Raw genomic sequence first — 11,302 nt, forward strand, 5'->3', positions numbered from 1 at the left:
TGAGAAAATTTAAGTATTTAAAGAAAATCTGTGACCACCTCTGATAATGTCCACATATCACATAACAGATAATACTGTCTGAAGGTAAAATGGTTTGCCTCAGAAAGGTCTTAAAGCATCCTTATATTACAGCTGAATTCAATCATTGGATGGATACTGAAAAAAGTGACTCGTAATGTCCTAAGATTGATTTGGGAAAAGTGTTTGTTCTTGGATAAATATCTGTTTACACCCGAGAAATGATGATAAGTTGGAACAAATGGACACTTTTCTGAACAGAGAAAAGTAAATGATGGGAATCCTCAACAAATAAATTCACTTAACATTTTTTATGATCTCAAAAGGAATTCCATAGAGAAATCTATGTATTTCAGATTCACGGAAAGCCCTTCCGGGGGTGAAATGTAAAGCAGTCAGAGAAATACAAGAAGCCATGGTAGTATGTGGGTTTCACTTTATGCAAAACTAAAATAACATTTTTTGGGGGGAAATTGACCCAAAGGTTTAGAAGGATTGGTTTTGTTACCATGAGCCACCTTTCATAGTGAAAATGCACTGTAAGCTACGAATTTTCTCTTCTGTGAAGGTATGACACTAACGTGCTGCTGAAGTAAAGCATAACAACCAAACACGATGTTTTATCAGGAAGGGAAGCAAGAAACAAAGTAGCAGAGAATCTCAGACCCTCAGGAGAAAAACTCCAGCAGGTCCTTGTGGTGACTACTTCTTGAAATTTTGCTCCTTTTCCTAGTAAAGCACAATCTAAACTTATATGTTTGCAAAATCAATTTTCAGTTATCAGGAAATGGATGAATTTTTCATTGAAAGAATAAAAGTGTACTTTTTTTTTCTTTTTCTTTGTCATAGAGTCTCACTCTGTCACCCAGGTTGGAGTGCTGTGGCACTTTTCTAATTCACTGTAGCCTGGGACTCCTGGACTTAAGTGATCCTCCCACCTCAGCCGCCTCAGGAGCAGGAACCACAGGTGCAAGCCACCATACCTAGCTAATTTTTGTAATTTTTGTAGAGACAGAGTCTCGCTATGTTCCCCAGGCTGGCCTTGAAATCCTGAGCTCAAGTGATCCCCCCACTTTCAGCCTCTCAAAGTGCTGGTATTAGAGCCGTAACTCCCCCATACTTGGCTGAAAATGTATGTTTAAGAAGCAGTTTTACTATAAATATAAGTCTATTCTACCTTAGTCGTAATCACTAAAAATGACATAAGCCTGAACTTTAAAATGGTGTAAGATATTTAAAAGTTATTATCAAGCTCTGGGAATTGGCAGAGGCTTTCACACACCTTTGGTATCATATATGTATTATGTATAGAAAAGAATCATCCCTTTCCTCTTAAATATCCCTAGCGACTAAATATTAGAGTGGCTCACACACATAAATGTGAATAAACAAAGTTTCTCAAGAAACTGCAATCACTTCTACAGGAAACAGTAAAATACCTTATTTGTGAAAGGTGTACAAATAAATTAGCAAAATAAGGAGTGCAGGGTGCATATATTTAAGCAAGCTATTTATCCAATTTTTCAAGATATATCTCCTAAGTATATTTTCAAAAGGAAATGCAAACTAGAGAATAGTAAAATTAGATAGTATTTTCTGCACTTAGACGTTAAAGAAAATTTCTTATTAACATCCAAGCATGGATGTTAATGTTAATGTTCTAATGGATAAAATAAAGAAACACAGCAGACATTGATTTCACACTTATGTAAGAGTCGAATATGAAAGCTCTATGCGTGGGGGTGGAGGAAGTCCTGCTCCACTCATTTATTCAGACATCCAGGCTGATGGAGACAGTGACATCATCATCTTCTGGTTTCTGAGGTCACCCTGGCATTAGCATCTAACCAGCAGAAAGGGAAAGAGAAAGGTGTTTTCTGACTTTAATCAGCGTTTATCACTTCCGTACATGTTCCATGAACTAAATCTCAGACATATGGCTACACATAACTTCAAATAATAATTTCAAACACTTGGAAATTAGATGGGAAAATGAAACTGCCTTCTTAGAGTAAAACAATTGAATCAATATTTACCATAGGTTGTGGGTTTACCCCCAGTTGAAAATAAAACTCTAATTAATAGGCTCCAATTTTTTCCCCTAATGCAATCTTAACTCCTAAGTTAAGCAAAATCAGGCAGTGTTAGTATCTTAAAGATGTGCCACGATTTTAGTTAGGTCTCTTTCAGTTGCAAAGAATGGAGACTCATTCAAGCTACTGCAATCAAAAGAAGCATATTATGCAGATACGTGGAACTAGGACTGGTACTGGGAAAAGTACCAAAGTCAGGAAAGCCCTACCAGTGAATTGATCTATTTTTCTCTTGGGGTTCATGATTTCTTGCTCTCATTGAGTAACTATATCTCTCTACATACTTGTTACTTGCTCTCCTCTCTAATGCCCCTCACAATGTCTCCCTCCTCATAACTGTGGCTCCCTCTGGATTCAATCTCCACGGCCTTTAATATATCTTGTGGCATCATTTTGATCATGTAAATTCCAAAGAGAAAAGGAGAGAGAGACCCAGCTCAATTTTTTTTTTTTTTTGAGTCAGGCCAAATCACTGCCTCTTTCATCTCAGAGCAGTTGACAGCTCCTGGCTCAATTAGCTGTGGACAAGGGTCACATATACACCTTGTGGTTTCTAGGCAAGGGATTACAAGGGTGGAAGATGGGCCCATTAATGGACCTATCTAGCACAGGCACTGAATATAATATATCTAAACAGCCTGAAAACCAAAGAACCAACATTCAAAGAGAACAGATGTCCCATTGGATATTACATATTCACTACTCAGAGTGGAGACATCCCTGGCAAACTGACTTGGAGTTTTCTATTTCCATTGGCAAAGTAATCTGTACAGTAGAAAAAAGTCCTGCAAGTTCTCTTAACTTAAAAGGACTCTTAGCTGAAGGACTTTAGAGGTTTATAATCTTTTTTCCAAAATCTTTTAGTATTAAATTTAGCATCATGTATGTTCAGATTTTAGATAGACAAAATAGTCTAAATACAATATAGTATGTGCCAACCCCAGCAGGATCTCTCTGAGTGCTATGTAATCAAACATATTCGTATTTCTGCAGTAAAATACTAAGTTTTCCAGGTCAGAGCAGTGTTTGCTTCCAAATGAGGTATTAATTTTTTTTTCAATTTTCAGAGTTGTTTAGTATTTTTTTAATCACTAATGAGGGATTGTACACTTAACTTACCATCGCCATGTTAATGCTTTACTTCTGTTTTTTCCAAGATCCTTAAATATTCTTTGCTTTGATTTTATATGTACCAGAAGAATTTTCGATTGTTATTTACCTCCTTTTGTTGAATGACCATAGGAAAAAAAAGACACTGTGTTCATTTCCAGTGTCCAATAATTCTGACAGTTATTAATCAGTAGATGACAGTGACTTGCTTTCTTCTGTCAGTGGCAGTTTTGTGTATAGATTACTTACTGTGAGTCTTTCTCTCCTAGTTCAATCATCCCAGGCATCACTATGACTCATTTTCTTGGTCTCCAGACCTGACCAAAGGGCCTAGCATTTGGTGAACAACTCGAAGTCTGTGGGTTAGATCTAGATCTCTGCAGTAATTGCTACCACCAGGTTTCCAAAGATGGCTTAGTAGCCGATATAACTACTGTACTAAACAATGACAACTCAGCCATGAAAAGGCACTAGGATGGTGATACACACCATAGATTTAAGAACTCAGCTCTATGCTACTTTATACTTAAATTAGCAACTATTTCATTTCCTTTTTATTAATGGCAGGGGTTTCTGATGAAGAAGACTTTTTTTTAAATTTAATTTTGTGTTCCGTTTCAATAGTTTCTGGGATACAAGTGGTTTTTGGTTACATGGATAAGTCCTTTAGTGGTGATTTCTGGGATTTTGGTGCACCCATCACTTAAGTAGTGTACACTGAACCCAATACATAGTCTTTTATCCCTCACCTTCCTCTCCTCCTTCCCCAATTGAGTCCCCAAAGTCCACTATATCATTCTTATGCCTTCGTATCCTCATAGCTTAGCTCCCACGTGTAAGTGAGAACATACAATATTGATTTTCCAATTCTGAGTTACTTCACTTAGAATAATGGCCTCCATCCAACTTGCTGCAGAAGACATTATTTCATTCCTTTTTATGGCTGAGTAATATTCCATGATGTATATATGCCACATTTTCTTTATCCAGTCATTGGTTGATGGGCACTCACTTAGGTTAGTTCCATATCTTTGCAATTGTGAATTGTGCTGTTATAAACATGCATGTGCATGTGTCTTTTTCCTATAATACCTTCTTTTCCTTTGGGGAGCTACCCAGCAGTGGCGTGGATCAAATAGTAATTCTGCTTTTAGTCTTTAAGGAATCTGTACACTGTTTTTCATAGTGGTTGTATTAGTTTACATTGCTACCAGCAGTGTGAAAGTGTTCCCTTTTCACCAGATCCACAACTTTTTTTTATGGCCATTCTTGGAGGAGTAAGGTGGTATCTCACTGCGGTTTTCATTTGCCTTTCCCTGATAATTAGTGATGTTCAGCACTTTTTTATTTTTTTTGTTGGCTGTTTGTATATCCTCTTTTGATAATTGTCTATTTATGTCCTTTGCCTAGCTTCGATGACATTATTTGTTTTTTTCTTGCTGTTCTGTTTGAGTTCCTCATGGATTCTGGATTTTAGTCCTTTGTCAGATGCATAGTTTGTGAATGTTTTCTACCACTCTGTGGGTTAGATGACAACATAATATTACATGATACTTGATAACTCATTTCCTCTATGAAATACTTATGAAAACACAAAAGAGATGCAATATTTGATAACTAGAAAGTAGACACTAGTTAGCAATATGTCAGATACCAGAAATGATTTCCTCTAACAAATGGCCACATGATGCTTTGATATAGAAAAGGGGAAACATGCAGAAATAGTGTGGTGGGTTTACACCCATACACACAGAGTATTGGGAATTCAGAGGCAGAATTATTTTTAAAGATACCCTAACTTCTTATAATGAATATGTATAATTATAAATGTAAATGAAATACTAAAATTTGTACATTAACTATTCCCAGGAAAAATAGCCAACACATTGAGGAATAAACCTCAAATTATATATCTCAATAGCTCTCCACAGCACCGCAAGCTTTAATAGGTATGAATGTAAATTTCTATATTGTTTCAAAAATAAATGGAAAACATAATCAATTATATAAGTTAAAAAATAGAAGCTACAAATGTTGACAGAAGCTTCTAGAATAAAATCCTAAGGTTCTCACTTGAACGTCCTTTCCGAACGAGCCTCCTGCACAATGTATCTACTTAAGAAACAAGTGCAGTACAAACTTAGGTTACAGAGCACTACTACATAACTGACAAGGCAGATGATAGGTTCACTTTACTCTGTGGCATCAGGCCACTTCTGAAGAACTGCTTCTTTACTGAGATACTACATTTTAAGAGGGACTTTTTTATTAACTACAGCATATTTCAAGAAATGTAATACAAATTACGAAAATCCTACGAGACAGCTGAGACTATTTTAAGTAGCAATGCAACCCACTAGTAATCACTGTTTTCTCAACAGTTAGAGAGGCCTGGGGCTGGATCCTGACTCTACCTCCTTACCACCCAGGGAAGCTAGGATGGGTTATTCCACTTCTCCATACCCATTTGCTTCACTGTTAAATTACGACATCAATAGTATGTGCTAAACATGAAGGATCACTGGAGAATTGTATGAACTAAAACATGCGTAACATTTAGAATATTGTCAGGAATGTATTTAGTTCTCTGAAATATTAACTATTACTACTATACAAAGAAGAAACAACTTTTTGAGGAGAAATTAGACAAAATAGTTGCCATCTAATAGTTGTCAGTCCATTGTGTAAGACAGTTAGTTAATATTATGTGTGATTTAAGGAAAGAACTAGGGTCACACAGTGGCTTTTTGAGACACAGGTTTAATATAACATAGAAATAGTAACATTGTAAAGACTGGGCCTGTCCAGAAATGGAAGGACAAGGCAGGCTCATTGAACTAAGGTTACCATCAGGAGGTGTTCAAGTATATCGGTTAGATGCCTCTTGGTCAAAGAAATTTGATATGGTTTGGCTGTGTCCCCACCCAAATCTTATCTTGAATTGCAGCTCCTATAACTCCTGGGTGTTGCTGGAGGGACCCAGTGGGAGATAATTGACTCTTGGAGGCAGTTTCCCCCATACTGTTCTCTTGGTAAATCTCATGAGATCTGATGGTTTTATAAGGAGAAACCCGTTTCACTTGGTTCTCATTCTCCCTTGTCAGGCACCATGTAAAATGTGCTTTTCACCTCTCACCATGTTGTGAGTCTTCCCCAGTCATGTGGAACTGTGAATCCATTAAACCTCTTTTGATTTATAAATTACCCAGTCTCATGTATGTCTCTATCAGCAGTGTGAAAACGAATGAATACAGTAAACTGGTACCAGTAGAGTGGGGCGCTGCTGTAAAGATACTCAAAAATGTGGAAGCAGCTTCAGAACTGGGTCACGGGCAGAGATTGGAACAGTTTGGAGGTATCAGAAGAAGACAGGAAAATATGGACATGTTTGGAACTTCCTAGAGACTTGTTGAATGACTTTGACCAGAAAGGTATTAATGATATGGACAATGAAATCCAGGTCGAAATGGTCTCAGATGGAGAGGAGGAACTTGTTGGGAACTGGGGTAAAGGTGACTCTTGCTATGTTTTAGCAAAGGAACTGGTGGCATTTTACCCCTTCCCTAGAGATTAATGAAACTTTGAACTTGAGGAGATTATTTAGGGTAGCTGGTGGAAGAAATCTCTAAGCAGCAAAGTATTCAAGAGGTGACTTAGGCTGTTAGAGACATTCAGTAAACAGAGCAGAATGTTGGGAAAATTTGCAGCCTGATGATGCAATAGAAAAGAAAAACCCATTTTCTGAAGAGAAATGCAAGTGAGCTGCAGAAATTTGCACAAGTAGCGAGGAACCAAATGTTAATCGCCAAAACAATTAGAAAAATGTCTCCAGGGCATGTCAGAGACCTTTGTGACAGCCCCTCTATCAAAGGCCTGGAGGCTAAGGAGGAAAATATGGTCTCCTGGGTGGGGGCCCCGGGCCCACCTGCTGTGTTCAGCCTAGGGACTTGGTGTCCTATGTCCCAGCTGCTCCAGCCATGGCTAAAAGGGCCCACGGTACAGTTTGAGCCGTGGCTTCAGAGGGTGCAAGTCCCAAATCTTGGCAGCTTCTGCATGGTATTGAGCCTGCAGGTGCACAGAAGTCAAAATTGAGGTTTGGGAACGTCCACCTAGATTTCAAAGGATGTGTGGAAATGCCTGTGTGTCTAGGCAGAAGTTTGCTGCAGGGGCAGGGCACTCATGGAGAACCTCTGCTATGGCAGTGTGGAAGGGAAATGTGGGGTGTGAGCCCCCATGCAGAGTTCCCACTGGGGCACTGTCTAGTGGAGTTGTGAGAAGAGCGCCACCATTCTCTAGAGCCCAGAATGGTAGCTTCACCAACAGCTTGCACTGCACATCTGAAAAAGCCACAGACACTCAACAGCAGCCTGTGAAAGCAGCTGGGAAGGAGACTGTACCCTACAAAGACAAGGGCAGAGCTGCCCAAGACCATGAGAACCTACCTCTTGCAGTGTGACCTGGATGCAAGACAAGAAGTCAAAGGAGATCACTTTGTAACTTTACTGTCCTGATGGATTTTGTACTTGCCTGGGGTCTCTAGCCGCTTTGTTGTGGTCAATTTCTCCCATTTAGAATGGATTTTTTTTTTTTTTTTTTTCAGCAGAGTCTCGTGATGTTGCCCAGGTTAGAGTGCAGTGTCATTATCTCGGCTCACTACAACCTCCACCTCCTGGGTCCAAGCAATTCTTGTGCCTTAGCCCCCTAAGTAGCTGGGATTACAGGCACCCGCCACCACACCCTACTAATTTTTGTATTTTTAGTACAGACAGGGTTTCATCATGTTGGTCAGGCTAGTCTCGAACTCCTGACCTCAGGTGATATGCCCATCTAGGCCTCCCAAAGTGCTGGGATTACAGGTGTGAGCCGCAGCACCCAGCCTGGAATGGCTGTATTTATCGAATGCCTGTACCTCCAGGGCATCTAGGAAGTAATTAACTTGCCTTTGATTTTATGGACTGATGGATGGAAGGGACTTGCCTTGTCTCGGATGAGGCTTTGGACTGTGGACTACTGAGTTAATGCTGAAATGAGTTGAGAGTTTGGGGGACTGTTGGGAAGGCATGATTGGTTTTGAAATGTGAGGATATGAGATTTAGGAGGGGCCAGGGGTGAAGTGATATGGTTTGGCTGTATCCCCACCCAAATCTTATCTTGAATTGTAGCTCCCATAATTCCCACATGTTGTGGGAGGGACTCAATGGGAGATAATTGAATCATGGGGGCAGTTTCTCTCATAGTGTTATCATGGTAGTGAATAAGTCTCATGAGAGCTGATGGTTTTATAAGGGGAAACCCCTTCCAGTTGGTTCTCATTCTGTCTTGTCTGCCAGTGTGTAAGATGCACCTTTTGCCTCCTGCTATGATTGTGAGGCCTCCTAAGCCATGTGGAACTGTGAATCCATTAAACCTCTTTTTCTTTATAATTACCCAATCTTGAGTATGTCTTTATCAGCAACATGAAAACAGACTAACACAGGATTGAAGGAACTTCTTCATAAGAAGCCTGAACTTCCTTATGACTAATTAACATTTGTCCTTTCCAAATACATTACGAATTCTTTTGAAAGAAAGATACATGTGTCTGTATTTTTATATATTTCCCTATGAAAGTAGTGTTTAAGAAAACAAATTCTTATTAAATACTCAATTTAAATGTCAAGTATTCCTTGAAATGGCTACATTTGTTTGAATGGAAAAACAGTCTGATAAATGAGGTCATCACTATATTTTATCTATTCTATTACACATTTTTCATGTTAACATTTTTGAAATTTATAGTCTTTTTATTTATGGTACATAAAATAATGATCTATTTTACACTGATGGCATCTTAGATTGATGAAATTTAATAGTTAGTGCATCTGTGATGTACCAGGTCCTAAGTACTTTACAGGCATTATCTCATTTAGTTATCATGCTGCTAATGAATGAATGTGCCCCTCCAAAATTCATATGTTGAAATCTTATTTGGAGGTGGGACTTTTGGGAGGTAATTAGGTCATAAGAGCAGAGCCCTCAAAAATGGTATTAGTGCCCTTATAAAAGAGATTCCAGAGAGCCCCCTCACTTCTTCTGTCATGTGAGAACACAGAGAGAAGACGGTCATCTATGAACTGGAAAATGGCCTCCAGTAGACACTGCATCTGCCAGGGCCTTAATCTTAGATCTCTCCAGCCTCCAGAACTGTGAGAAATAAATGTTTGGTTGAGCTTCCCATTGTAAGTGTTTTTGTTACAGCAGCCCAAACAGACTGAGACACGTGGTAACCAAGGGTGGATATTCTTACCATCATTTTGTAGGTTCGATTTAGAGTTAAAGAAAAATATTGGCCAGGAGCAGTGGCTCACGGCTGTAATCCCAGCACTTTGGGTGGCCGAGGTGGGAGGTCGGGAGTCCGAGACCAGCCTGACCAACATGGTGAAACCCCATCTCTACTAAAAATACAAAATTAGCTGGCCATGGTGGTGAGTGCCTGTAATGCCAGCTACTCGGGAGATTGAGGCAGGAGAATCGCTTGAACCCGGGAGGCAGAGGTTGGAGTGAGCTGAGATTGTGCCATTACACTCCAGCCTAAGCAGCAAGAGTGAAACTACATCTCAAAAAAAAAAAAAAGAAAAGAAAAAGAAAAAAGAAAAATGATTGTGATCACACTGCTAGTAATGATGGAGTCAATTCAACTGACATGTGTCTGGTTGGAAAGTTCATGGTATTAGTCAGTTCACCGGCATGCTCTTCTAAGAAAGGTTTCGATAATTTTTTTTTTTCTCTAAAAAGAAAAAAATTTAAAGTCTCAGAGGTGATTCTATTTATTTGCTAATGCTTCTCATGCTTCTTATATATCCCTCTGCTGGTCAAATCCTGCAGCCTCAGAGCCATACTGCACTTTCAGCAGCTGTACCATTTAGTGTTGATTCTCAGAGCTAATCCAACATTAGAACGCAATTTAATGTTGAGGTGACTCTAAGAAGCCAGAACACTGTTGAGGAAGGTTGTCTTCTTTTTCAAAATGAGATATAAAGTCTATTTCATTCCATTTTGATAATATTTTAGTACAGACTAAAATTCCCGATAGTATTCTCTATGAAGAAAAACAAAACTTATTTCCCCATTTAAATACTTTTATATGTTAACAAAATAATTTCACCACAGCCTTAAAAAATCCAAATTGATAACATAACTTTTACTACAGAATTTTACAATGAATTAGAAATGTCTTTTTAAAAACTTTGTGTCCACGTAATTTTAAAAACTATTATTAAACCTCAATATTTTGGGACATTTTTGAAATAATAACAGAGGCAACAGGATTGATGATTAAGTGCTTCACTACACTACCTTAATATTTGTTATGGTAAGACCCATGACATTCTTATTTTTACAGCTATTTCAATATCAAACTGAGGCAATAACAAATATACTAAAGTAGATTTAGAACCAAACTGAAGAGCTCAAGAAAAAATATCGCAAGAGTGTTACTAATAAGAATCTATTTGGTGAAGCTACAACATATCTATTGCTATTTTAACATGCACAATCATTACATTCTAGGTTGTTCCCAAATTACGAATTCAAAACATATTGAAGGGCTGAAAATGACTGCACATTAATGGTAATTCAATATGAAGTGAACAAAATACAATATCGTCAATTTTTATGACGATATTGTTAACTTTAGTTACTCTAATGTTAACTTTAGTTACTCTAGATGAAATGTACGCTGTCAAGATGCTAACCAATCTTGAAATAAGAACTCGGCCTGTATTTCTCTATCCCGTGATTGCTCCCTTAGTCCCACATCAAATTCTAATTTAGGAGTCTTTTCTTTCAGAGACTCTATCTAATCACTGGCAGCCAGAATGATGCCACTCTGTTGTCAATAACTTAAACTTGTAAAAAGAGTTTCCAGTCTTATAAAACTGTACAAGTAGTGTATACATATGTAGAGATTTTACAGATAATATACATTAATTATACCACACTGATTCACCCAAAAGCATTGTCTTGTAAATCTTCCCATAGCAGTCTATAAAGTCCATCTTTTTTTTTTAACTGCCCCAAAGTATTCTATGGTATGTAGGTAC

Source organism: Mandrillus leucophaeus, unplaced genomic scaffold (assembly GCF_000951045.1).
Source record: "Mandrillus leucophaeus isolate KB7577 unplaced genomic scaffold, Mleu.le_1.0 Scaffold917, whole genome shotgun sequence".
NCBI lineage: Eukaryota > Metazoa > Chordata > Mammalia > Primates > Cercopithecidae > Mandrillus > Mandrillus leucophaeus.